Source organism: Arvicola amphibius, chromosome 8 (assembly GCF_903992535.2).
Source record: "Arvicola amphibius chromosome 8, mArvAmp1.2, whole genome shotgun sequence".
Classification (NCBI taxonomy): domain Eukaryota; kingdom Metazoa; phylum Chordata; class Mammalia; order Rodentia; family Cricetidae; genus Arvicola; species Arvicola amphibius.
In genome coordinates, this window is record NC_052054.1 from 40405132 (window position 1) to 40430802 (window position 25671).

A 25671-nucleotide genomic window follows, 5' to 3' on the forward strand; every position below is an offset into this window, starting at 1 on the left:
ACATTGTTTTTTTTTTTTTAAATATCTGTCATTAAGATGACCCCCTGACTCTTTGTACCTCAACGTTGAAGGAAACTGACAGCAATGAAACATTATCATTTTCTAGGCAGGCAGTCCTTACGTCATCACTGTGCCTACCAGCACCAGTAAGTAGGTAACCCAAAGTGAAGAAAGAGGCAGATGCAAAATTAAACCAGAGACGTCACCCGGCTTTCAGTTACCTTCTGGGCCCAACTGAGGAGGTCAATGCTTTGATCAAAACAATTTCAAAGACCTTGTTCTAATCTTGAAGAAATGTTCACATTGCTGTCCTCATCTTCATAGGGGCTAGCAGTGTTAGTAGCAGAAATATGTTCTGTTTTGGATCAGGGACAGGATGGAAAGTTGGGCAGTTTTTTTTTTCTTCCTAAAACTGGACATTTTTAGTTACCATATTTAGCAACTTTGTGATTGAATAACCTCCCTGTTCTATTATCCCTCTACCTGCATACACAAAACACAGACACAGATAGACGCACAGAAACACATACACCGGTGCGCACACATTCGCTGCATATGACAACAACTATCTTTTAGATGATGTGAACACGAGTGCATAATTTTTAAACCTCTTTTCGCCTGAGTTGCTGGAGCACAATGATGTGAACTGAACATTCATCCACCCTTTCTTGCGAGCTGGCTGGCAAGGAGACAACTGTCATACCCACCTTACCTGTTATGACAAACTGCCTCTGGTTGCAATTGTTACAATGTGTCCTTATTAGTGTCTAACTAAAACTTTTCTCTGTGATCACACCTACCCAGTCCTTGATGAGTAATTCCACTTTCCAAAACCAGACATGCAAAGATCGGTACTAGCTTGGAGCAAAACTAGCCACCGTTATAAGCGCGATTTAAGGGACTGACTTGGCTCAGGTCTTCCCTGGTGTCCTTGTTAAACAAAGGCAACTAGTTAGAGTTATCCGTCCCAGAAGTGAAATTGTTGGTCTTCTGGGAAAGCCTGGCTACTTTGTTTCTATTGGGCTAAAACTGTGACAGAAAGAAACAGGGAGCTGGGGTATGCCAGCCGCAGCTTGACATTGAAGACAGTTGGACAATGTTTTCCTCTTTCTGCCCTGTGCCAGCTGTCTTTTTGCTTAGGCTGAATTCAAGGGCTTTGCCTTTGACATTGTGCATTTAAATGCCAGCCTGTGCAATTTACAGTACAAAAGGGCAAAGATGCATAGGGGAATAAGGAAAAAAATTCTCTCTTTTTATTGGTTGACCTTTTGATTCTGCTTTATATAGACATTTAAAGAGCCCTATGACCATATTTTCAATCCTCAATCACACACAACAAATAACTCTCATGCAATTTTGTTTTTATCCATTGTTCCTAGTATACATGCATAAGAATATAAAAGAATAACATGCATTCATAGGTCTGAACCCTGAACAACATTCCAAACATTTCAGAGTAAAAGTCCAACCAAATTGCCCTCCATGGTTTTTTATGATAGACATCAGAAAAAAAAATGTATCTTAGGAAATACATGTTTAAAAGATGTAATTTTACATAGAGGAGTTGAGAATAACAATACTTGAATCTAAAACATATATCTAACATGCTTGCCTGAAATTTGTTTAGGATATGTCTAATTTGAAGAGGTCATAATATATTAATCTCAAGAAACGGATATAAAAAGCTGTAAATTAAGAATGCTGGTTGGTGGTATGAACATCCCCTCCCCAGAACTGATGATTTGAGCTAATTTAACTATTCTCCCCTTTCTCAGTGTTTGCTCATTTATTCATTGATTGAGTCCCACTGTGAGAAAGGACGCCTAAATGTTACAGAACGATGGTGACAAGACAAAAGCCCTTGCATATGTAGACCTTAATTAGCTGGTGGAGGAAACAGACAGCAAAGACATAAATACCTCACACTGATTTATATATAATGGGGAACTCCAGGGCCAATATCATAGAGTAGTGGTTCTCAACCTTCCCAATGCACTTCCCATTAATACAGTGTCTTGTGTTGTGGTGACCCTCAGACTATAAAATTATTTGGTTGCTGGCTTCATAAGTGTAATTTTGTTGCTGCTAAAATTGTAATAAAAATATCTGATGTTCAGGATATCTGACATGCAACCCCCAAAGGAGTAGCAACCCACAGGTTGAGAACCACTGTGATGGAGACCAAGCAAGGTGCAGCTTTCTGCATGGTGTCCCAGATGTCTTTCTGAAGACAGGCTACCTGATAGACTTACGAAAGCCAGAGTGAGCTATGAACACACCTATGGAAATAGTTCATAGATGATACACTAGTGCCACCCGCTATAAACTCAAAGTCCTGTCACTTGAACAGCTTGAGTTAGGAAAGGGTGCTGGAGAGAAGTTAGAAGTTTGGAGTTCTGAATCAGCTTCAAAGGGCCTGGGAACAGACCAATTTAAGCAATTTCAAAAGTAAAACAAATAGAAATGATACAGATATGTCTAATGTTCTCTGCTGTCTAGATACATTATTTAAAAATAGTTGCTTCTTGCTCCTTTTCCTTATCCCTGAAGACATTGTAGTCAGGGAAATTTGTACATGAAATTCCTTTGTAAAAAAGGGAGAGACTGGTGCCATCTGGTGGCTACACTTGTGAACTTTTAGATTATTTGTAAATACCAAAGCTTAATGTCTGAAGTTTTCAGTAGCATTCAGACTGTTAGACATATACTTCTATTGTATACAGAATTAGGTGTAACAAACTTAGAAGCTCTGCAAGAATGACATGTGCTGCTCTTTTGTGTTTTGATCTTTTAGTTTAGTTCATCAATTTGCTATTTTGGTCTATGTGTACAATGCACTTGTAGACTATAAAATATTTCATGTTCTGTTGAAATGAATCTTATGTATATCCATCACTGACCACGGTATGATATGCCTTACTTAACTATGCAACTAGAGGACACCCTGAATCTAGAAAGAGTACAGCTGGCCCATAATCTGTTGATAATTGATACTTATAGGACTAGCACACTGAATACTTTCGTATAAGTGTCTATCTAGTCTAACTCGGTTTACAGATTAGGAATAACTGTATTTTAACATGGCACAGTTGATATCAAGAGATGTAGACTTAGATTATCTAGCTTTGCACCTTGGTTCTGTCACCAAAGAGATGGTCATTTCTCTCATCTGTGAAAACATTAATAATTCTAACTTTATATGAGTAAAATGGAGATTCAGTGAAATAAAATGAAACACAGTTACCATAGTAACTGGCATATTACAAATAGTTAATAGGTAGTCATCACTGAATGGTATAACACACCTTACAGATATACACAGCAGCAACGTATTTAGTTTATAAAGCTATTTTATTCTGACTACTCAATGCAAATGTAATTTAATTATAATTTTGTAGTAAGCATTATTTTACCACATCCAACAAACAGTTATATAACCATGAAGAACTGAAATCTTCAAGATATATGAGGAAACCCTCTGCATGTTTAATAATTGTATTTTCAGTAAAGATTTATGTACTTATATGGAACTTGACTTGAAATTCATATTTATGACATTTTGTTTGAATCTGAAAGAATTAAGCAAATAGCGATAATCTTTTGGGAAACTCATTGTCCACTCATCATGAGAAAAGTGTTCCATAGATGGAGAGCAGAATCTATAAGGAGAAGAATTTGGGAAAAATTATTTGGGGATCACTGTTTACATATCCCTTGTATGTAAAATGTGTTTTAAATGTTAAGTCTCGAAGTTTCAAAATTAGCAACTACATTTTCCATTTTTAAATTCTTGATTGGGAAGTTTTTTTTATTTTGCAATATACATAAGTGAATATAAATATATATATATGTATAATGTATATATACATATGTATATGTGTGCATGAGTGTTTGTATGTGTGTGTGCAAGTATTTTCTGTAATTCTTGTCCAAGGCCCATGCACACTTATAGCATACAGACAAGACTTTACCATTTCTTGACATACAGGAAAGCTAAACTTCAAATATATGCCTCTACTACCCATCAAATGAACTCACAGCAATTGTCAACTACTACTACTCAAGGCATAGTCATAGAAGTGAACCTGTCTAACAAAAGGATTTGAGAATATAGCGGAAATATAAAATTCTTATGCTCTCACTCTCTTACTTCTTCAGTTTCTTTGAAAATAATTCTTAACAAATATGAAGTAATCGTTATTTTGTGTTCATGGTGTTTCAGTGTTCTGCTGCATATTTTAATCTTAGAATTAAAAGCATTTCTGTAACATTAAGATAAACCTTGATCAATATTTAATAGAGTGTTATAAAGAGGTTTTTAATGAGACCCAGAAAAGACTATCAAGAGGGACCAAGAAGGATTCCTGAAAATCAAAATTGTTAGTTGAAGTCAAACCTAGCCCTTTATCAGATGGTGAAAGAGAAGATGAGGGAGACTGTGTGCTCTGGCTGAAGATGTAGGAAAGCTTTCGAAAAGATGAAATATTAGCATATATTTGAAAGAGAGAGTGAGCTAAATTAAAGGAAAAACTATTAGCATCTTGAACTTCTACTAAACAACACTCCATTGTGAACACTTCTTAACCTGGTAGAGAAGTGTGTGGTGAGTATCATCATCTCTGTAGAATCCTTGGATTTGGTCACTCTTTGGAAATGATTTGCAATAAGCACTATTGAATGAGCTCATTCAGGATTTGTCAACAGGTCTTTTTTTGACACATTTGCTACTGTAATAGGCAGACACATTTTCAAAGTCAATAATATTGTGGCTTTGTGAGGAGAAACACATTTAAGAATACTCGCTGGGAACTATACGCACTCGCCAACTGGTTAGATCAAATATCGCCTTACTGTTGTTAAGTGCTGTTCCCTAAATGGCCTTGCTTCTGCCTGTAGAATCCGTTTCTGTCATGTTGTGAAGTCATCAATTCTGTATCACCAGAAAGAGTTAGTACTTCTTCCTGAGAGTTATGTCCAAAAACACTTTTGGAAATTTAACTATGTAGTCTCATAACCTATTTGAAACTGGCTTTCATCTTCATTCTATGAAAATGCAGCTCTTTCCCCTCCTCTTTTCAATGTCACAGAGGATTACTTATGCCCAGCGTCATTTTGGCTGTGAGCCCTGCGTATGTCCTTCTTTCTGTTTGAGATGTTCTGTTAATCCTCTTAATGCTGTCCTTTTGTTTCTTTCACACACCTCTTTAATCTCCACCAGATGATTTCACACTCATCATATGCACAGCAGATAGACTTTTAATATAAAACTCTTTGGATTGAAAGACATGTATGGGTGATCTTACTCCATGACAATAAAGGTGAGCTCACAAAACTGATGAATATCATATTCTGCAGTGACCCCTGGTTGTATTCTACTGCCCTTCCCAGGTAGCCTCCAGATGTGTGCCATCTCTGACACTATGCTGCCTTTGTCCTCTGTCACTTGTCCTCATCCCTCACTATCCAAGGCTCCATGGAATTCCAACTTTCACACTATGTAATTCAAAGAAATTGGCTTCTCAACAGTCAAAAATGCTAGCCTCAATTATTCTGTGAATGCTGAAGCTATTAAAGTTGATAAAGTGTCCTATATCGTAAGCAAACTTCCTTAAACTGTGCTTGTTCATAAGGTCACATATATTTGTTATCAACTAGGTTCCAGATGCTCTTTTGATTGTAAATATCATGTGGACCTCTATGCCATTAGAATTCAGTGTAGTAATTATCAAAACATTTACCATGGAGATGAAATATGTTGACAGACAGCTGATAACATTATAATGTATTGTTTTGAAGCAAAATTTAGAAATATATTAGCACATTAGGAGAAATATATAAAGGCTGCAAATTTCAGAAAAACCAAAATGGTCATCCTTAGTTAGTTTTAATTTCAAATCTTATTTCACCCTTAAAAACTGCCTTTTCATTATTATTTATGCCCTTCATGCAAAAGATGTAGTCCACTATCATCTTAACAAGATCATACATAAATCAGTACTTTTAATTACTATAATGTAATCACATAATTCCAATGACCCTGTCTTTGTTTTTGATGCTGACAAAAATTCTTCAGCTGCATGTAGTGAATACACCATAGACACATGTATTTATACCTTCGAATTTAACAAATGAAAAGGAAATGCATAACAAGTATTTTAGAGTAGGTTAATCACATATTTCAACTTATCTTGGTGTCATGGAGGAAGAGGATAAAATGTGTGTGTGTGTGTGTGTGTGTGTGTGTGTGTGTGTGTGTTGCACATACTGTATGTATAGGCCAAAAATATCAACTCAGATGTTGTAGTGTTGTCCCTCAGGAAACACCACATTATTTTTTGAGATGGGACATGGTTTTTCAGTGATCTGAAGTGTTATAGTAAGCTAGGCTGCCTGGCCAATGAGCACACAATCAAACTCAGGCCGTCACATTTGTGTAGCAAAGTGGTTTTCTAGCAGAGCCATCTCCCCAGCCTCCTCATTTTGTCTATTGTTGATCCTACCTTTAGAATTTTTTGTGAATTTTTTGGTGACTTTTGTGAATTCCACTTAGTCAAGCTTTTGTTGCCATGTTGTGAGGAACTTGCAAAAGAATAGAAAACATGCTGAGTTACTTTATTCTTCTGTGTACAGACATATCAGAACTTCATAAGTCTCTTACAAGTGCCAAAAGGCTCATGGGCCCAGTCTGTTCTAGCTCACAAATTACTACTACTCCAGGTTGGGATAATGCTGTATCCCTCAGATCCAGGGCTCCACACAGTTTTTACAACATATTCAATGTAAATGTTTCATGGGACATGTCTTTCACATTTGCTTTTGTATTATTTTTATATCATTATTTATATTATTTTTTGTATATTTTATATTATACCTGCCTCTTAAGTTTGCAAATTTTGACTCTATTTTGGATGGAATTTGATGTGGGAGAGTCTTCTGTTTGTGTTGATTTCATTCATTAATAAAGAACCTGCCTTGGCCCATTTAATAGGCCAGCCCTTAGGTGGGTGGAGTAGACAGAACAGGAAGAAGGAAGTGAGGTAGATGGCTCAGACAATTGCCATGCCTCTCCTCTCTGAGCCAGTTGCCATGAAGCCAGCCACCAGGTCAGACATGCTGAAACTTTCCCGGTAAGACACCACTCGTGGTGTTACAAAGATGATTAGATATGGGTTAAAGCAAGAGTTGTGAGAATTAGCTAATAAGAGGCTGGAACTAATGGGCCAGGCAGTGTTTAAATGAATACAGTTTGTGTGTTTTTATTTTGGGGCATAAACTAACCAGGTGGCTGGGAGCCGGGCAGGATGAAAAACAGGCCTGCCCGCAGCTCCTCACTACAGGAATTGAACTTAAAAATTTTAGTGTCTCTTAAAACTGCATTGTGTTTAATATCTTAATACCCCCTTCCTTCCTTTCTACTGTTAATGTAAGTCTTTATACGTTAGGTTAGAGGCATCCCAATCTCTCACATTCTGTAGACTCTATCCTAGACTTTTCCTCCAAACTCCCGTCTTAATCCCTGCATGCCTTCTTATTTTGCATGACTGTTACCGTACCAGAGTGTCCAGATGTTGTTTCTACAATATCTCATCTTTTAATAGCTCCTCTGAATACTCAGAGGTTCTATCTCATGACTTATAGCGAAGTTTCTGTCTCTTATAATAACATAGGACAATAAACTGAGAATTTAGTCACCTCTTACTATTCTCAGAGTTTTGTTAGTGCTGTATCATTTTACTTTTGGTAAATCATATTCTGTGTTTTACTTGACAAATACAGGCACAATGTAAAGTGAATGTATTGCCCCTGTTAAAATTGAGGTGAGTTAATAAATGCTCTATATACATAGGAGAGTTTGTTTGAGCTTTGCAAAGCAGGTGGGAGAAAGCATACATCTGTGAAGTGCCTATTATATTAAAGTTTATGTGTGGTGCTTTCATATGTCACCTCATTTAGTTCTCTCATCAATCTGCACCTTTGAAAGCTGAAGCACACTCGATGATATAAAGTAGCAAATGGCAAAGCCCAGATTCAAAGCTTAACCTTTGAATTTAATATTGATGCTCTTTTTACCCATCCACATTGCTTCCTTTGAGAGTCCAGGAGAGCTTCTTTGCTGACTACCATATATCTTGTTGGCTAAATCAAAGAATATACCTAACAAAAGCTTATATATTGTAAATGTTCCCTAAGAGTAGTTGACCTATACCCAGTATGTATTAATTGAATGAAAACTAAAAGCCTATATGAAACTATTATGGTAAGTGGTATTACGGTGAAGGTCCAGGGCAAGATATTCGCTTTGCATTATCCTCTTACTGGCTATGCAAACCCCACATTTCCTTTATTCCCTGCAAATTATGAGTAAAAAATAAAATTTATCGGCCAAACTATTTTACTCATGTTTAAGGGAGAATATAGAAAAGCATAGTAAGATACAATTACTTACTATAAAATGAATCTAAGAAAGATTAACTATGGCTGCAATGCACTTTAATTGCTTCATTCAAAATAAATGGGAAGTTACAGCAAAATAAGAAATGCCTTTATAATGAGGAATCATTTTTTTCACCAAGACTTCACCATAAGAAATTACCTAAGAAGTGACAATATTGCATAATGACTAAGAATATAGATTCTAAAATCATACAGCATGGATTCAAAAGGCAACCAGTGAATACTGAGAGAAGATTTATAAAAGAGACTGAGAGACAGTTCAGTGGTTTAGAGTATACAATGTTCTTAAAGAAAACCAGAGTTTAGCTCCCTGCACCCACATCCAGTAGCACACAGCTGCCTATTATTCAAGCTCCCAGGAATCCAACAACTTTGGCCTACATGGACACTTGACTCAACTTGTCCAAACCTACAGAGAGACACTCACACATATAATGTAAAATAATAAAAATAAAAAGGTTTAGTAATAAAATGTGTACCAGACAAGGATAATGAAAGATTGATTAATGTTTACAAAGTTGCAGTGTGTTAAAAGCAATAAACTCTGTCAGTTTATCACAGTAGGGTGGTTATAGATAACATTTATACACAGTTTATATGATAGTATCTAGAAGGATGTCTTCACCATGAATAAAGAACAGGTGAGATCCTTTTCAACTGCTTTTAAGATTTTACAGTATGTATATACATTGGAGTATCTCACAGAACCTCTATAAAGTACAATTTTGAGTGTGTTTATAAGGACTGGTTATTAAAACAAGGAAAAAATCGTGGATTCTGATGAAAAACACAAAAGACAGGTTAAGGGCTTGAGGAATTGCCCAGGCCTTGCTTCCATATGTAAAGACTTCCCTAGACATGGCCCAACCTGACCATGTGAGCTTGAGGCCACTGTGCTCTTTGTCTGATTACCTGGGGAAATCTGCTTTCCAGCCTTGCTTTTCTCACTCCCGTTGATGAACTCAGAAAGAGCATCTTGCAGTTTTGCTGTTATTGCTCAGTTCAGCAAAAAAGCAAACATTGAAGTCATCTAGTCAGTAAGTCAGTATTCTCAAAGCTCTTAATTTTTACCTAAATTAAAACTCCTTTCTCAACTTGAATTCTCTCAGTTGCCCAATCCTTCAAGTGTATATATGACAAGTACTGTAGGCTTCTCTTTCTCTGTCTCTGTCTCTGTCTCTGTCTCTGTCTGTCTGTCTGTCTATCTATTTATCTATTTATCTATCTATCTATCTATCATCTCTTGTTGGCTACCACCCTTCCTCCTTTTTCAGCAGAATAGAGGAAGGAGAGGTAAGAGACAAGAACAATTTATACCTCTTGGTTTAACAATAACTTAAATTAATATCATATGCTTATATAAAAGGTCCAAATGTCTTATTTCTTGTGTGATACAGTATTTAGACATCTCTAAACTTTCCTCTGCTGGAGAGATGTGGCTGTTGTTTCTTGGTTGTGGAAATGCATGAATTACCAAAGAACCCATCGACTTGCTCAGAATGGTCTGAATAGCACTATATTTACAACTTTTCCTTGCAGCTATTGTACCTCACCTTGACTTTTCTAGACAGGTGCGCCTGGAGAAAACGCCCCCCCCCCCCCCATACTCTATGCAGAATTTTTCAGGCTTACAGCTTGACTGACAGGAACAAAGAAACCCATCTTCCATGGACCCTCTTTTCCTCCTCTCTGTCTGTACCTCTGTCTGTCATCAGTCTCTGAAGTGGGTGCAGAGATTGTATCCCAGTAACAATTCCAAGAAGATACTTTCATCACTTCAATGATCTTTTTTCTGAGCTGGCATAGCAAAATTTCACATGCTATAAATTCATGAATAAAAAATATATTGCTGTGGTTTTGGAGACTGGGAACTTTAAGATTAATATCACGACCATTTGGTGTCTGCTGAGGATGGTTGTCTTCTTCTCCAGTGGATAAACTTTAAAAATTAATCTCTCTACACCCTGTGACCTCAGTGCCTATATTTAGTTTAGCTTATAAATTAGGTATTTAAAATATGTTTCTAGTGTCTCATTTGTTAGTTCTTATAAATATATATTCCTCTTCAATTATACAGTGGTTTAGTTCTTTAAGCAAGTCCTACCATTTTGTAAAATATTTAATTTCATAAGTTTATTAAGAAGAATAGCAGTGCCTCAAATGTAAACTGAAGTCATTTAATTGACAAATCTACGAATCAGTATCTGTCTGCTAGATTAAAATTATGAAATCATAAAAGACTTTTAAACATAAACTTTATAGAAAATATCTATATGTTTTGTCCATTTTAGTTAATAGTAAAAGAAACTATTGAAATTTATAACAAAACTCGAAAATATCCCATTCAAACCTTTCTTTTGTGAATGAATATATATGAATACATATATATATTCTTCTAATCATGATGTGTATGAGCAAGTGATATTACAGTTCTAATAAAACACTGGTTTGGAGAGTGATGGGTTATCTGTCTATTTGTAACTGCCTTTCTGCAATAATAAGATGAAACATTACATTTGTCTATCAATAGGGATTTTTAGATTATTCACCATAAAAGTCCAAATTTTTATTTGAGAACCAAGAAAAATTCCTTTTTTCAGTCTCAGATACAAAAATAGCTAAAAACGTAAATAAAATTATTATTATTATTATTTGAGACAAGTGTGACTTCATAATCCAGATGTTAAAAAAAAAACTCACTATGTAGACCTGTTGGCCTCAAACTTGTAAAAAATCCCCCTGGCATTTCAGCCCAAATGCTGGAAGAACAGGCATGTTATCCATGTCACACTATTTGTGAGTTATCATATATGTATATTTGAGTGCCTTCTCAGTAAACAAGAATTTGCACATTATTTCCGGAAATATTAAAAAGCCATCCTCTAATTTTAATAATGGTATCCCACAACACAGTTTTAATGTGTGTTGAGATTAGAAAGTCAAAGAAGTAAATAATATCCAAACCGAAGCAAAGTAAGTCAGATTAAAAATTGTAAGTCCCAATTTACTCGGGAGATCTTGTCTTTTTCTACCACCTATGTATATTAGATCTATGTATGTCTCTCTCAGGGTCCTCATTGTTATCTAGGTTCTCTGGGATTTTGATTTGTAGGCTGGTTTTCTTTGTTTTATGTTCAAAAACCATTTATGAGTGAGTATGTGTGATAATTGTCTTTATGGGTCTGGGTTACTTCACTCCTGAGTAAATTAGGAGCATGGGGACCTTGGGAGATGGTTGAAAGGGAGGGGAGAGGCAGGGAGGGGAGCAGAGAAAAATGTAGAGCTCAATAAAAATCAATAAAAAATTATTGAAGTCCAAGATACATCACCATGATTTAAGCTATGGCTATCTCTGAATGTTGCCTGTTTTTGTGACCTTATTTCTCCTACTGGCTCTCCTTTTCCAGCCTTAATATGAGAGAAATGCCTAGTCTTACTACAATTTGATATGCCAGGTTTGGTTGATATCCATGGGAGGGAGGCCTGCCCTTTTCTGAATAGAAATGGAGGAGTAGAAGGGGGCAGGACATAATGGAGGTATGGGGAAGGACTGGGAGGAGAGGAGGAAGAAATTGTAGTCATAATGATGATGATGATGATGATGATGATGATGATAATGATGATGACGATGACAATGACGATGATGATGATAATGAGGCATTTAAAATGTAAGTCTAGAATCATTTTAAGGCAGGAAGTGGTAGTGCACATCTTTAAGTCTTTAATCCCAGCACTCTGGAGGCAGAGGCAGGTGTATCTCTGTGAGCTCAAGGTCAGCCTGTTCTACAGGGCAAGTTCCAGGACATCCAAGGCAACACAAAGAAAACTTTTCTGGAAAAACCAAAAGGTTTAAAAAAGAAAAAGAATTGTATTACAATCAGGTGACAATAATCCCTGGGAATGTTTTTAATTGTAGTAGATTTTATAGTAGCTTTTCACAGATTTCTGTTTTATTTGGTATAAAGTTAAGGCATATTCATATTTTCATTTATTGATATTTGGAACCATATATAGATTAGTATGGATCATTTCATGACAGTATCAATGTGTTAGGTATTTTTATGTTAAATTTTCAATATTGCATAACCACAACAAATATTAGTTTTATATGTAAAATATGCCAAGTTAACTGTTAGTAAAAAGTTTCAGAAAACTGAACCAATGTATTTCATTTTAAAGATTGTGTCCCTTTCAATCTTACATATGCACACAGTTTCTTAGTATGCAAACAAAATGTTTTATACTGACATACATTTTAACATAGGAAAATTAGACATGGGTTTAATTAGTGTTCAGGATCATTTTATAATCTAATGCTTAGAAAAGAATTTCATACTTATTAAAATGAAAACAGATGCATCACAACTTAAATTCTTTGAACATCAATTACATGTTACTACTTTCAGGTGTATTTAGAACCAGGAAATAGGGGTTCCTACTCTATTTCCATATACAATTGTTATTCTTGAAACTGCAAATTCTTTATACAAGATTCTTGTGATTCTTGGCACAAGACAACAGAGTAAAATTCACTTCAGGCTTGGGAACATATTAACCTCCTGAAGCAAAATATCTTGGAAAAATTCAGCATTTAACATTTCTATCTTGTCATGTGAAATAATATTCTTCCTTCTTTGGGACATCAAACAATAAGGGATTTTATGTAATTAGTTCTGTTGCTTTTCTATCGCCATAATAAGACACCATGACCATGGCAACTTATCAAAGAAAGGGTTTATTGAGGACTTATGGTTTCTGTGGGTATGTCTATGACCATCATGGCAAGAAGCATGGAAGCAGGCAGGCAGGCATGGCACTAGGGCAATAGCTGAGAGTTATATTCTGAAATATGAGGCAGAGAGAGGACAAACTGGGAATGGCATAGGCCTTTGAAACCTCAAAGCTTGCACCCAAGTGGCACACCTCCAAAAGGGCCACCTTATCTTTCCCAAATAGTTCCACCAACTATAGACTCAATGTCAAAATACATGAACCTATGGGATGGTATAGGAAGTCCTTCTGTTTATGTGTTGCTTTCATTGGTTAATCAATAAAGTAACTGCTTGGCCTGATAGGGCAGAACTTTGGTAGGCAGGAAAGATAAAACTGAATTCTGGGGGGAAAAAACAGTCAGAGAGCCACCATGGAGACATCAGGTCAGACATGCTAAATCTTTATCAGTAAGCCACAACCTCATTAAAGCCTGTAATGATATATTATTTGTGTTTTGATAAATAAATTTTGTCTGAAGACTAGAGGGAAAGCTAAAACCACTAGAGGTCAGGCAATGGTGACATAGACCTTTAATCCCAGGATTTGGAAGACAGAGTCAGATGGGTCTCTGTGATTTCAAGGCCACCCTAAGCTACATAAGAACAATGCAGAAACACACCATTTATTGTAGGAGACCACTTGTTTGTTCCTGGCTGCTCAGAACAGAAATAATCACACAAAACCATATTATTTGCAATAATGTTTGGCCAATAGCTTAAACATATTTCTGGCTAACTCATATCTTAAATTAACCCATCTCCATTAATCTGTGTATCGCCACAAGGCTGTGGCTTACCAGGTAAAGTTCCAGCATTTGTCTCTAGTGGGGCTACATGGCTTCTCCTTGATTCTGCCTTCTTTTTCCCAGCATTCAGTTTAGTTCTTCCCATCTAGCTCTACTCTTCCCTATCAGGCAAAGCCAGTTTCTTTATTCATTAACCAATAAAAGTGCTCTTTACCCTGTGTCACTGTGACCCAGGATCCCATCCTAGAGGAAAACAGATGTTTTTCTGACATTTCACTAGTGGTATTTAAGCTTCAGATACCAAGTTGCCCTTTATCCAGGCAGATGTTTCTCCCCGTTTGCTTTCCCTGCAGTATAATGGGGTCACAGTACTTCAGCTGTCTTCTCACATCTGAGACATTCCTGTGTCAGTGAGAAATTTCTTTACTTTCTTAAAGCAGGCATCTCTTTGGAGATAAGCCTTTACTTGATCTTTGCCCTCCCTTCCAACAGCTCTGGATTCTGTTTTCGGTTCTTTCTACCCTTGATTTAAGAGTTTACCTCTCTACCTCTACTTTATTAGCATCCTCTAGAAAACTCAAATGATGTTCTTCCTATTCCCATGCTTACTCCTCAGTAATTTTGAAAATGGTGAGCAGAGGCCCCTATTTCTGTAATTTCTGAATTCAGAGGAAAATAGCTGGTACAGACCCCAGGACAAATCTGTAGAGGACCAGATGGACAGTCTTAGAAACCCCAGTCTCAGAGTCAGTGGAGCATAGAGATGTCAATTTTTTGAGTAAGAATAAAAGTCAGATATAGTTGTTGGTAGCAGCAGGATTTGATGTTCTGTTTGAAGTAGGGTGAGTATCAGGAACAAGAGAGTCTACATCTATCTAGAAGTTAGGTACAGAGCCAGGAATATCTTCACTGTAGTAACTTTCTTGGAAATGGTTTGTGATTGAATACTGGAAGAGTATTCATATGGGATTCTTTTCTGTATGCTGCGGATACCATTGTTTAAGAAAGAAAATTGTCTTGGGCCTGCACAGGGAATAGAGCTAAGTGGGAAAAACTAAAGTGAATGCTGGGAGAAAGAACAAGGAGAAGCCATGGAGCTGCTAGAAACAGACTGCTAAAATTTTGCTGGTAGGCCACGGTCTCGTGGTAATACACAGATTAATGGAGATGGGTTAAATTAAGCTGTACGAGTCAGCAAATAAGAAGCTAGAGCTAAGGGGCCAAACAGTGATTTAAATACTATAGTTTCTGTCTGATTATTTTGGGGCTGAGCAGCTGGTAACCAACAAGTGACCTCCTTTCAACAGAATACACAATACGTTTTCCATACTTTGATTGGGGTATTCTTTTATTGTATCCAAGTATGGTGGTCGCATCTCATGTGATCCATCAAATCTCATGTGGGTGACTTTAGAATCTCATTATTTCTTCAAGTACTATTTATTTTCTTAAATGTCTGCTTAGTATTTCACTTGAAGCTTTACAATTTTGTCAAATGAATTATAAACTTTAATTACATTATGTAGAAACCTTTTTCTATTTACCAGGTTTACAACCTGTCTTATGTGAATAAAGATGCTTTATTTCTATGTGCATTGTAAACAAAGTTTAGATAATTTTTCTTTCTAAATAATTAACATTGTTTCTTTCAATATTCTTGAATATTTGCCTTTCTAAGGCTTTATCAGTTTACAAATACAGTATTCCTGTTACATTTTGTGAGCTTCTGTGTTGATTAAAAAAAAACCTTTACTCTCAATGATCATGAACATTTTTATCTCTTCCATATACTGGTTTTTAAAAATGTATTAGTTCTAAGTATCTTAAGAAAAATAGCCTAGAGAGGCATGTTGACCCACATGTCTAATCTTAAGATTCTGGAGAAGAAGCAGTCTATCTCTACAATATTAAATACTCCAGTCAGTGATATGGAATGAAAATCCAGACTCAAGCTGATAAATACAGACACAAAAAGCTACCTCATTTGCTAAGATTCTTTTGTCCCAACAACTAGATGATCTATATTTTAGACAGAATACATGATCACTCATTTACTTAGCTTCTTCCTTTCCCTTGTCTCTTTGTGAATCTTTACCTTATATCTACATCTGACTTAGCTTGTGTCTTTATAATACCCAGTCTGAAGTTCATCTTTCACGAGACACGCCCAATGCAACAGTGGGTAGAACTAATTATCCTTTTAAAAAATATAACACCAATAAGCTTTAGTGTAGTAAATACTGAGGAAAGAGTGATGGACCACAGCAGGCCCTTTTCAGGACGAGTAAAACTGTGTTATTTATTCCCTTATTCTTTTGCTCATGCTGAGGGCTAGATAAAGTATGAGGAGCTTGCATCTCTGAATTTTTCTGCAGAATACTTGACTTAAGCCTCTGTGTTCCTCTTCTTTGGAACTGATTTAACTTACCACTGCAGCATATCTGCATTTTATAAATCTTAAGATTTTTACAAGAGGCTGAGATTCTCTTTGAATCTGATTATCTATTTCTCATTTTTGACATCTTCAGAACTACAGAGTTAAAAAGGAGACTTTAGCCGGTCTGAGCAATTTGTGAGGATAATTGCTTCTCAGTTGGGATGTCAGACATCTAACACTGATCTTTTCAATGCCTTGCCTTTTTTTATCAACTTTCGTTTATTCAAGAAAGAAATTTTACCAGGTTTTCTCAGTGGCACAAGTTGTGCTAGAGACTTGAGGCTACAGGTAAAAATAAATCATGTTTCCTTTGGATTTCCTTTAACTATCTTCACTACTTGGTAGTTTTATAAAATTAAAATTTTGTTGGTTTATAATCTTTCTTTCCTTCCTTCCTTCCCTCCTTCCTTCCTTCCTTCCTTTCTTTCTTTCTTTCTTTCTTTCTTTCTTTCTTTCTTTCTTTCTTTCTTTCTTTCTTTCTCTCTTTCTACCCTTTTCTGATATAAGGTCTCTCTTTGTAGCCCCAGCAGTCCTGGAACTCACTCTGTATAGCTGAATGACCTCAAACTCAGAGACCTGCCCGCCTCTGCCTCCTGTGTGCTGGGATCAGAAGCTTGTATCACCACTGCCCTGCTGGGTTTATAACTTTTCTAGAAGGAGTAGTGAAAAAAGAGCGCTGTTTTCTCTAAAGGCAAAAGGCAGGGTGATGATACTCACATGTGCTGCTTACTAATATAGAACAAAGAGAGCAAATTTTTCTTTTAATTTTTTATTAAAATTAAATTTATTCATTTATTTTACATCCTGACTGTTGGTGGAAGCTGCTTGTTTGTTTCCCGGATGCCCAGACCCAAAATAATCACATAGAAACTGTATTAATTAGCACACTGCTCGGCCAATAGTTTAGGCATATTTCTAGCTAGCTTTACATCTTAAATTAACCCATTTCTAATATTTTATATTTTATCATGAGGCTTGTGGTTTACTGGTACCAGTGTGCAGGTGTCTTTTTCCTCAGATGGCTACATGGTATCTCTTTCACTCCACCTACTCTTTCCCTCTCTGTCTGCTTGGAATTTCTGCCTGCTCAATTCTGTCCAGCTGCAGGCCAAAGCAGCTTTATTCATTAACCAAGGTATTCACAACATATAGAGGGGAACCCCACATCACCTGACCACAGTTACCCCTCCCTCCTCTCCTCTCTTTCCCTCCCCCAACTCCCTTCACTCTCACCCACAATCCACTCCTCCTCTGTTTCTGTTCAGAAAGGAATAAGCATCCAATGGGTGTCAACAATGCATGGCATATCAAGTTGAGGCAGGACTAAGCTCTCCCGTAGCAAGAATGATTAAAACCCAGAGAGATATATCAGGGTTCAAGCTGAAGATCAGAAAAGAAAAGTAGCAGAACCACTAGAGAGATCTTACCTCTGTCAAGGCTCAGACAAACAAAGGGGTGATTCTGCAATGTTCTCTCCTCACCTCAGACCCACACTCCAGTGGGTTACTCCTGTCTCTTCCCCTTTGTGTTCTTCTCTCTGCCCAGCCATATCACTTCTTTCCATACCTCCCTAGTACTGGCATTAAAGGTATGAAAAAGCATCACCTGGATCTGTTTCTGGATAGATCTTGTGTAGCCCAGAGTGGCCTTGAACTCACAGAGATCCATCTGACTCTGTCTCCCAAATCTTGGGATTAAATGTGTGCCACTACTCTTTGGCCTGTATGGTTGACCAATGTGTCTGTTTTGCCCTCTTATCTTCATACAAGCTTTATTTAAAACATAAATAATATACTACTATACCTCCCCTTATAATAAGGCATGGTAAGGCAACCCAATATGTGTTCCCCAAAATATATCAAAGTTTCAGAGACTGGCCCTGCTCCCATTGCCAGGAGTCCCAAAAGTAGACCAAGTTATACAACTGTCACACATATGTAGAGTTCTGTGTTGGTTCCATGTAGGTCCCTTAGGTGTTAATCTAGTGTTTGTGAGCTACTTTAGATTGCATTGTTCTTACAGACAAGTTAATGAGAAAACTACTTTTTTACGTCATGTGTCAGCTGGAAGTTAGCCTCTGCCAACAGAATCTCATTTATTGCTTACCATTGAAAATTTACTTGGAAAAGTCATTGAAAGATCAGAAAAACGGTAATATATGTATACATATACATTAACATTTATGCATGATAATTGGAATTATTTTTAAAATGAAATTCTTGACTTTATAGTTCTCCATGATCCAAAGTCATATGTTGTGATGTCTAAGGAGACATGTCTTCAAGGCTGGTAACCTGAGTTCCACTCCTGGGATCCATATAATGGAGGAAGATAACTAACTTGACAAGTTGTTCTATTAGCTCTGGATGCATGCCATAGCACATGTGTGGCCAAACACACATTCCTAAACATACAGGCACACATAAAAACACAGTAACTGCCTTAATAAATAATATTTTAAAAGGTAATGAAATTTTTTAATAATTACCCCTAAAATTTAAGCCAAGGAGACAATTATATATACTGTTTAGAAAAGTGATTTGGGAATGCAATATTTTTCCAAACAGTATATAATTTTTAATGTTAAATTTCTACTGAAACTCTGAAGACAATTTGAACTTCTAGTTAGTTAATACACTGCTCTAAACGCATAAGCATTTCCTAAGAAAGAAGTATAGCTTGCAAGGTCAGAACACATACAATGTAAAGACTATAAAAATAAAATAACTATTACAGTAAGTTTCAACAATAAAAATAATTGCCATTAAAGCAGCATGTGGGTAAATCCCTCAAATATTCTTATCTATATGCATAGTGATTTTACAAAGTTGCTACTGAGGATGAATTGGACCTTAATGATTAGCTAGTACAGAATCTTTTCTTTAGGCAATATGTCTTCATCAACAGCCCTGCAAGACAGCTATTCTTGTATCTGGTACCCACAAGAACAGTGCAGCCTATATTTCTTTTTTAATTGATTTTTATTGAGCTCTACATTTTTCTCTGCTCCTCTCCCTGCCTCTCCCCTTCAGCACTCCTCCAAGATCCCCATGCTCCCAAATTAATCAGGAGCTCTTGTCTTTTTCTACTTTCTACTTCCCATGTAGATTAGATCTATGTAAGTCTCTCTTAGTGTCATCATCGTTGTCTAAGTTCTCTGGGATTGTGGTTTGTATACTGGTTTTCTTTGCTTTGTGTTTAAAAACCACATATGAGTGAGTACATATGATAATTGTCTTTTTGTGTCTCAGTTACCTCACTCAAAATAATGTTTTCTAGCTCCATCCGCTTTCCTGAAAAATTCAAGATGTCGTTATTTTTTTTTCTGTTGTGTAGTACTCCTTTGTGTAAATGTACCACATTTTCCTCATCCATTCTTCGGTCGAGGGGCATTTAGGTTTTTTCCAGGTTCTGGCTATGACAAACAAAGCTGCTGTGAACATAGTTGAGCACAAGTCTTTGTGTTGCTATTGAGCATCCTTTGGGTATATACCCAAAGGTGGTATTACTGGGTCTTTAGGAAGGTTGTTTCCTAATTTTCTAAGAAATCACCACACTGACATGCAAAGGGGTTGTACCAGCTTGCATTCCCACCAGCAATACAGATGTCGTCCCTTTTCCCCACAACCTCTCCAGCATAAGTTGTCATCAGTGTTTTTGATCTTGGCCATTCTTACAGGTGTAAGATGGAATCTCAGAGTTGTTTTGATTTGCATTTTTCTGATGACTAAGGATATTGAACATTTCCTTAAGTGTCTTTCAGCCATTTTAGATTCCTCTGTTAAGAGTTCTCTATTTAAATCTGTACTCCATTTTTTTATTGGATTATGTGTTGTTTTGGTGACCAGTTTCTTGAGTTCTTTGTATACAGCCTATATTTCTTGTCCAATCATGCTCTCTTTTGTTGCTTTCATGGCATCTGTATTGTTTTGATCTCAATGGATTTTATCCTCCCCTTAGATGTTTTAAAGATTAGAAACATCAATAATCTTTGTTCATTCTTAACTTCCTACTAAATTAAGAAACTTTTTTATTCTTTAAATATAGTTAATTTAAAATTTTAATAATTTTAAAAATTATAGCCCTCCCACACATTCTATTCAGCAGCAGGATGATGGGCGTATGAATGGGGCTTAGACTGATGCTCTCAAATCAGTTGTCTTCCTCTGCTTAGTTGCCTCCAGCACTGCTAGGAGCTGCTGCTGAAACTGTCTCAACAGTCTATGGGTAGACTTTTTAATCTAATGCTTAATTGAAGCATCAAAGTTTATTTTCTTCCCCTCAAATTGAGACATGTTTAGGATGATTTCCATGACAAAAATCACAATTCCGGTTTCTTAAAGGTTCCTAAAACAAACAAAGGATCTGCTTTAACCAACATCGAACATACCAGCTTTCCTCAAGTGTTTACTGTTACAGCTATTTAGTTTAGAAACCATACAATGATGAGATAAAGATTCTCTAGGGAAATAAGAAAAATGAGTTACGACTCAATTGCATTACCTTTTGTAAACACTGCTGCCAGCTAATTTAGATTTTTTAAAAACCTTTAACAGTAAGAGATTATTTTGGTAAATTATTCATATTTCTGCACTTTGCACCATCTTACAATTTGCATATCTGGCAGCACCTGGGCCATTCGTCCAGACATCAGCACCCTTGTTCAGACAGAGTGACCAATGCTGCTTCATTATTAATTTCATCTGAATAGAGTGATTATCATACTAAAATGAATCATTATCCCAGAAATATGCTTTCCTGGAGCAATAAGTACAAGAGGCTTAGCCTAAGAACTTGTAAGCACATAAATTCTTAGTTTAATTTTAAATCTTCCTCTATTTTGGTAGCATCTGTGTTGAATGACATAGCTCAGTTTGAAGGAAAATATGAGAATATCATTTTATAAGAATAGTGAGAAATAATTCATACCTTGATTTATCAGCTTATCGGAGTTCAGGATAAATTGTTTTCAGGTTCTAATACCTTATTTTAAAAGGATGTGTGCTTTTGGAGGGTTTGGAAGATGTGATACTGCTGGTCAAAATTTAACTTTTGAATTGGTGGCTATGGATTTCTCTCATGGTTTATGTCAAAGACATTGCAATTCTATCTTTATTACCTCTCCTGATGTTTAATTATTTTTATTAGGGCAAGTATGAACATGTTTTATAATTTTTTCCACTTGCAAGCAGGAACAGTTAGGTGCCTGTATTCACACTGGTTGCTCACGAGGTCTGGTTACAATAGAGCACCACAAGAATGATAAGCCACCTTCCACTCTGGCAAGGGGGCAAAGTTTCAGTCACAGTACCATCAGGTGATGCTTCCTCCTGCAACTGTCTAACTGTTCAGTACCAGTCCTCAAGCCTCCAATTTCTTTCAACGACCTCTCTTGGAAAAGTCATCATGATACATTTCTTCCTTTGAAGGGTATTAGTAATCTAAGCACCATTCCGGAACCTTGGAGCGCCCATATCTCACATAGGTGGTGACTCCCGGAGAGTCACGGAAGATACACCTAAGGATATTGATTTTGCCAGAATTCCTTTTCCTCCCTCAGCAGTTACGTTACCTTCACTATATCCCTCTAATTCTTATGTTCTTCTAACTTTTCTGTCACCAAACAAGCAAAAAAAAAAAAAAAAAAAAAAAAAAAAAAAAAAAAAAAAAAAAACAGTATGTGTCCCAGTGGACGGACACACCATGACTGAAGGAAGCAGATACTTAGAAAACGGCAGCACCCTCTGCTGATGGATCAGGTCGGCGGCAGGAGTGCTCAAGACCGTAGGAACTCACCTTCTGTGAACTTCTTTATTTAGTTCTCTTGCTTAACCTAAATGTCTTTGTTGCAAAACCTTCAAGGGGCTTCCCTTTGAACTATTTTTTTTCTTGAAAATAAGTCAAAGAATTTGATTCATGACTTGCCTAAAGAAGAGCTGTTTTCTTCTTGCTCTAGGGAGATACCAAAAGTTCCACTTGTACAAATGTTAATCTGTTTCCAATATAATCACTGAGAATCAAGTTGTGAACTTCAAAATAAAAACGCTTTCTTCTTAATAAATGATTAATTATTAGGAACAAGGGAGATTGGTTGTTCACTTTTATACCAATCTGGTCAGCTGAACTTTTCCATTATTATCATTCATTAGATTTCCTGTGCATTTTCTTTTGGTTTATTAAAGATAAATTTGTTAGTAGATCTCTAGGTTCTAAAGTTATGTAGATTAGAAAGCAACAATTAGTAACCGTAGGGGATTTGTAGACTAATGAGAAGAAACAGCTGTATAAGTAATTTAATGTATTGAAATCTTCAGTGCCATGCCCAGTAAACTAGAATTAAGGAATAACGAATGTGTAGACCACGGAACCACTACTAATTTCTTGCCTTAGCACTTGCTTCTACTCATTCCATTTCCCTTGTCAGATTGTTCCCTTGCTTAATGGGCTCTTTATTATTTATTTCACTGTCATTTTCCAAGTGAAGGATCTAATACATTATTCAAGTTTTTCTCCTTACCATTTTGAAACAGTAATTCATTTCTCCTACTTTATTCTAAAAAATAGCTGTAATAAATGTAGTGATTTTTTCCAGTGGTGGAGGAGACCTTAAAACAATTTTCAGATGCAAACATTTTTCTTAAATAATACTACAATCATCTATTGTCCAATAGGCAAAGGCAAATGCTGAGGGTTCTAGTGTAGCTTATTTACCTTTTGCAGGTATTTGAAACTTACATCGAACACTAATTGAAGTCAAAACACAAATGATGACCCATAATGACAAGCATGTCATTTTTAAAATTTGAATATGTGACAAAGATGATTCATTAATTAAATATATAGTGTCAATATTTTTTTCAATTCTGTTAAATCAAGTTTTTGATGGATTCAAGAAGTTGAGACCTTTGGCTTATGAGATCCATGACAATTTATTTGTATTACTATGTTTCGTGAGGTTTAGAATAGTGACTTGTTGAATAATTTCTTTACTAAAGCATGATAGAGAAATTATGCTGGCATTTTAATATGGGATGTTACTTTTATTACAATTCAAATTTTAGCCCCTTCCATTGGTTTATGGTACTGAATAGATTAAATAAGGGCTTATACACACCGGCCTATGATTTTATGGCATAAATATCAATTATCGATATCAGAACTATTATAATATTTGAATGATATTATGATCATTCAATTTATTTAAAATTATATTCTTTTTTGTTTTTTCTTTTTTACATTTATTTTTCCATTCAAAAATTTACACTTCCTCCCACCCCCCCCTCCCCCCCCCCCCCCCCGCTCCCCAACTCATCCTCCTCCCTCCCCCTCCCTCCTAAAGAGAGGGCAAGGAACCCTGCCCTTGGGAAGTCCAAGCCCCCCTCCCATCCATACCTAGGAAGCTTTGCATTCAAATAGACTAGGGACTAGGGTCCCCAAAAGTCATATTTTTGATGCAAAGATACATCTATAAAAATTATCAAATATCCTTGGCCTTGAGAGGGAGGGAGGGGAGGTATGGGTGGAGGGGAGGGGAGGGAAGGGGGAGAAGGAGGGGAGAGAAAGGGGAGAAGGAGGGGAGGGAGGGGGGAGGAGGAGGGAAGGAGATGGAAATTTTTAAATATAAAAAAAAATAAACCATGAGAAAAAAAAATTATCAAATAGAGGCTAATAACAACATAGAAAATTCATTTGAAATTTTTCATTGAATTACATTGGTAGGAATGATACAGAAAAAAAAAACCACTTGTGAACTTTTCAATAACTGTAAGAAATATGTGTCTCACTTTATTATTATTTTTTTTTATTTCTGCATTTGTTTGGAATTTGTCTCTGGTATAGTGTTAGTTTTTTGGCAGAAATCAAAAGGAGGCAGAAAATGTACCTTTGTTGGAGATCTGCCTGGATTTCATGTGCTTTCTCTTCTGTGAGCTTTGGTGCGGGTTTCTTTTGTTGTGCATTTATGGTCTCAGGATGGAGTCTCCTCTTTAAACCTGAAAACAGTTCTGTTGAAAACAGGCATTCTGTTCAAGCAAATGTCAGATCTGATCATCTCTGCAGGTGTCCTTGGTAGCTCTGAGACCGCTGCTGTTGCTGAGTAGCCACAAGGGGGCAGAGTTGTTCAAAAGGCCTTTGGTCTTATGCTATTCGCTTCTGACATGCTGTTCATGAAAGAGGTTGTAAATGAGCACACATTAACTTATGATCTTGAACTCAGGGAAGAACTACATGGAATCGTGAGGGATTCATTGCTGTTGGTATGACCCTGAGATTTCCTTCTGTTGAAATCGCCTTGCAGACTGTCCCTTTAAAAATGAATTTTGTGCCATGGGTGAGGGTTGAAGGGGAGGGGAGAAGCAGGGAGGGGAGCAAAGAAAAGTGTAAACCTCAATAAAATCAATTAAAGAAAGAAAGAAAAAAGAATTTTGTGGGCTATAAAGATGTCTCAGCAAACTTTTAAAAGCACTTGATGTTCATAGGGTCCTAATCAGGTCCTTGCATCCACATGCTAACTCACATCTGTATGTAACTCAAATTCCAAGGAATTGAACCCTCTCTTCTGACCTCAGAGAACGTCAGGCAGTAGTGCACATGCATACATGCACGTAAAACACTCATTCACATAAAATAAAGGATTAAATCTTAAAACAAAGGAACTTTGATCCAATAACGGTATTGAGAACAAATCAGTGTGCATTAATAAACCAATATGGATTTTTTTGTTGCTGTTATTGTTGTTCTGTTTTGTTTTAATTTTGGTAAGGGAACAGAAAAGGACAAGTTTTAGAGAGGGAACCGAGGCACAGCAGAAATAAGAGCCGATGGAGAATGCTCCTTAAAATAATATACCCATCCATGGGTAAGTGACCTTGCAGAGAGAGAGGTCATTCAAATGAGCTCTGACAAGTCATAAACCAGGTTTTAAATAAATAACTATAATAATAGTAACACTTAATAATAATAATAATAATAATAATAATAGAAAAAAAACAATAGATACTCCATTCAGACAAAACCGAAGAATTACTACTTTTATAATAACAGTTATGATATAAATTATCTCTAGAATAAAAGACAAAACATTTTTGTTTGTCCAAGGACATGGAATGTTATTATTATTATTATAGAGATGGGATTTCTCTGTGAAACGTCTTGACAGTCCTAAAACTCACTCTATAAATCAGGCTGGTCTCGCACTCACAGAGAACCACCTGCCTCTGCTTCCTGAGTGCTGGGTTTAAAGGCGTGCACCACCGCCACCCTT

The 25671-nt window shown here is 36.4% G+C and overlaps 1 protein-coding gene and 1 pseudogene across 1 annotated transcript in view; one reads left to right on the forward strand and one right to left on the reverse strand.

The window, feature by feature from the left end:
* Trdn (triadin) overlaps positions 1-25671 on the forward strand; it is a 340388-nt gene that overhangs the window by 175885 nt on the left and 138832 nt on the right. The gene's annotated exons all lie outside the window — the stretch shown is intronic.
* On the reverse strand, positions 21622-22041 carry LOC119820648 (annotated as a pseudogene).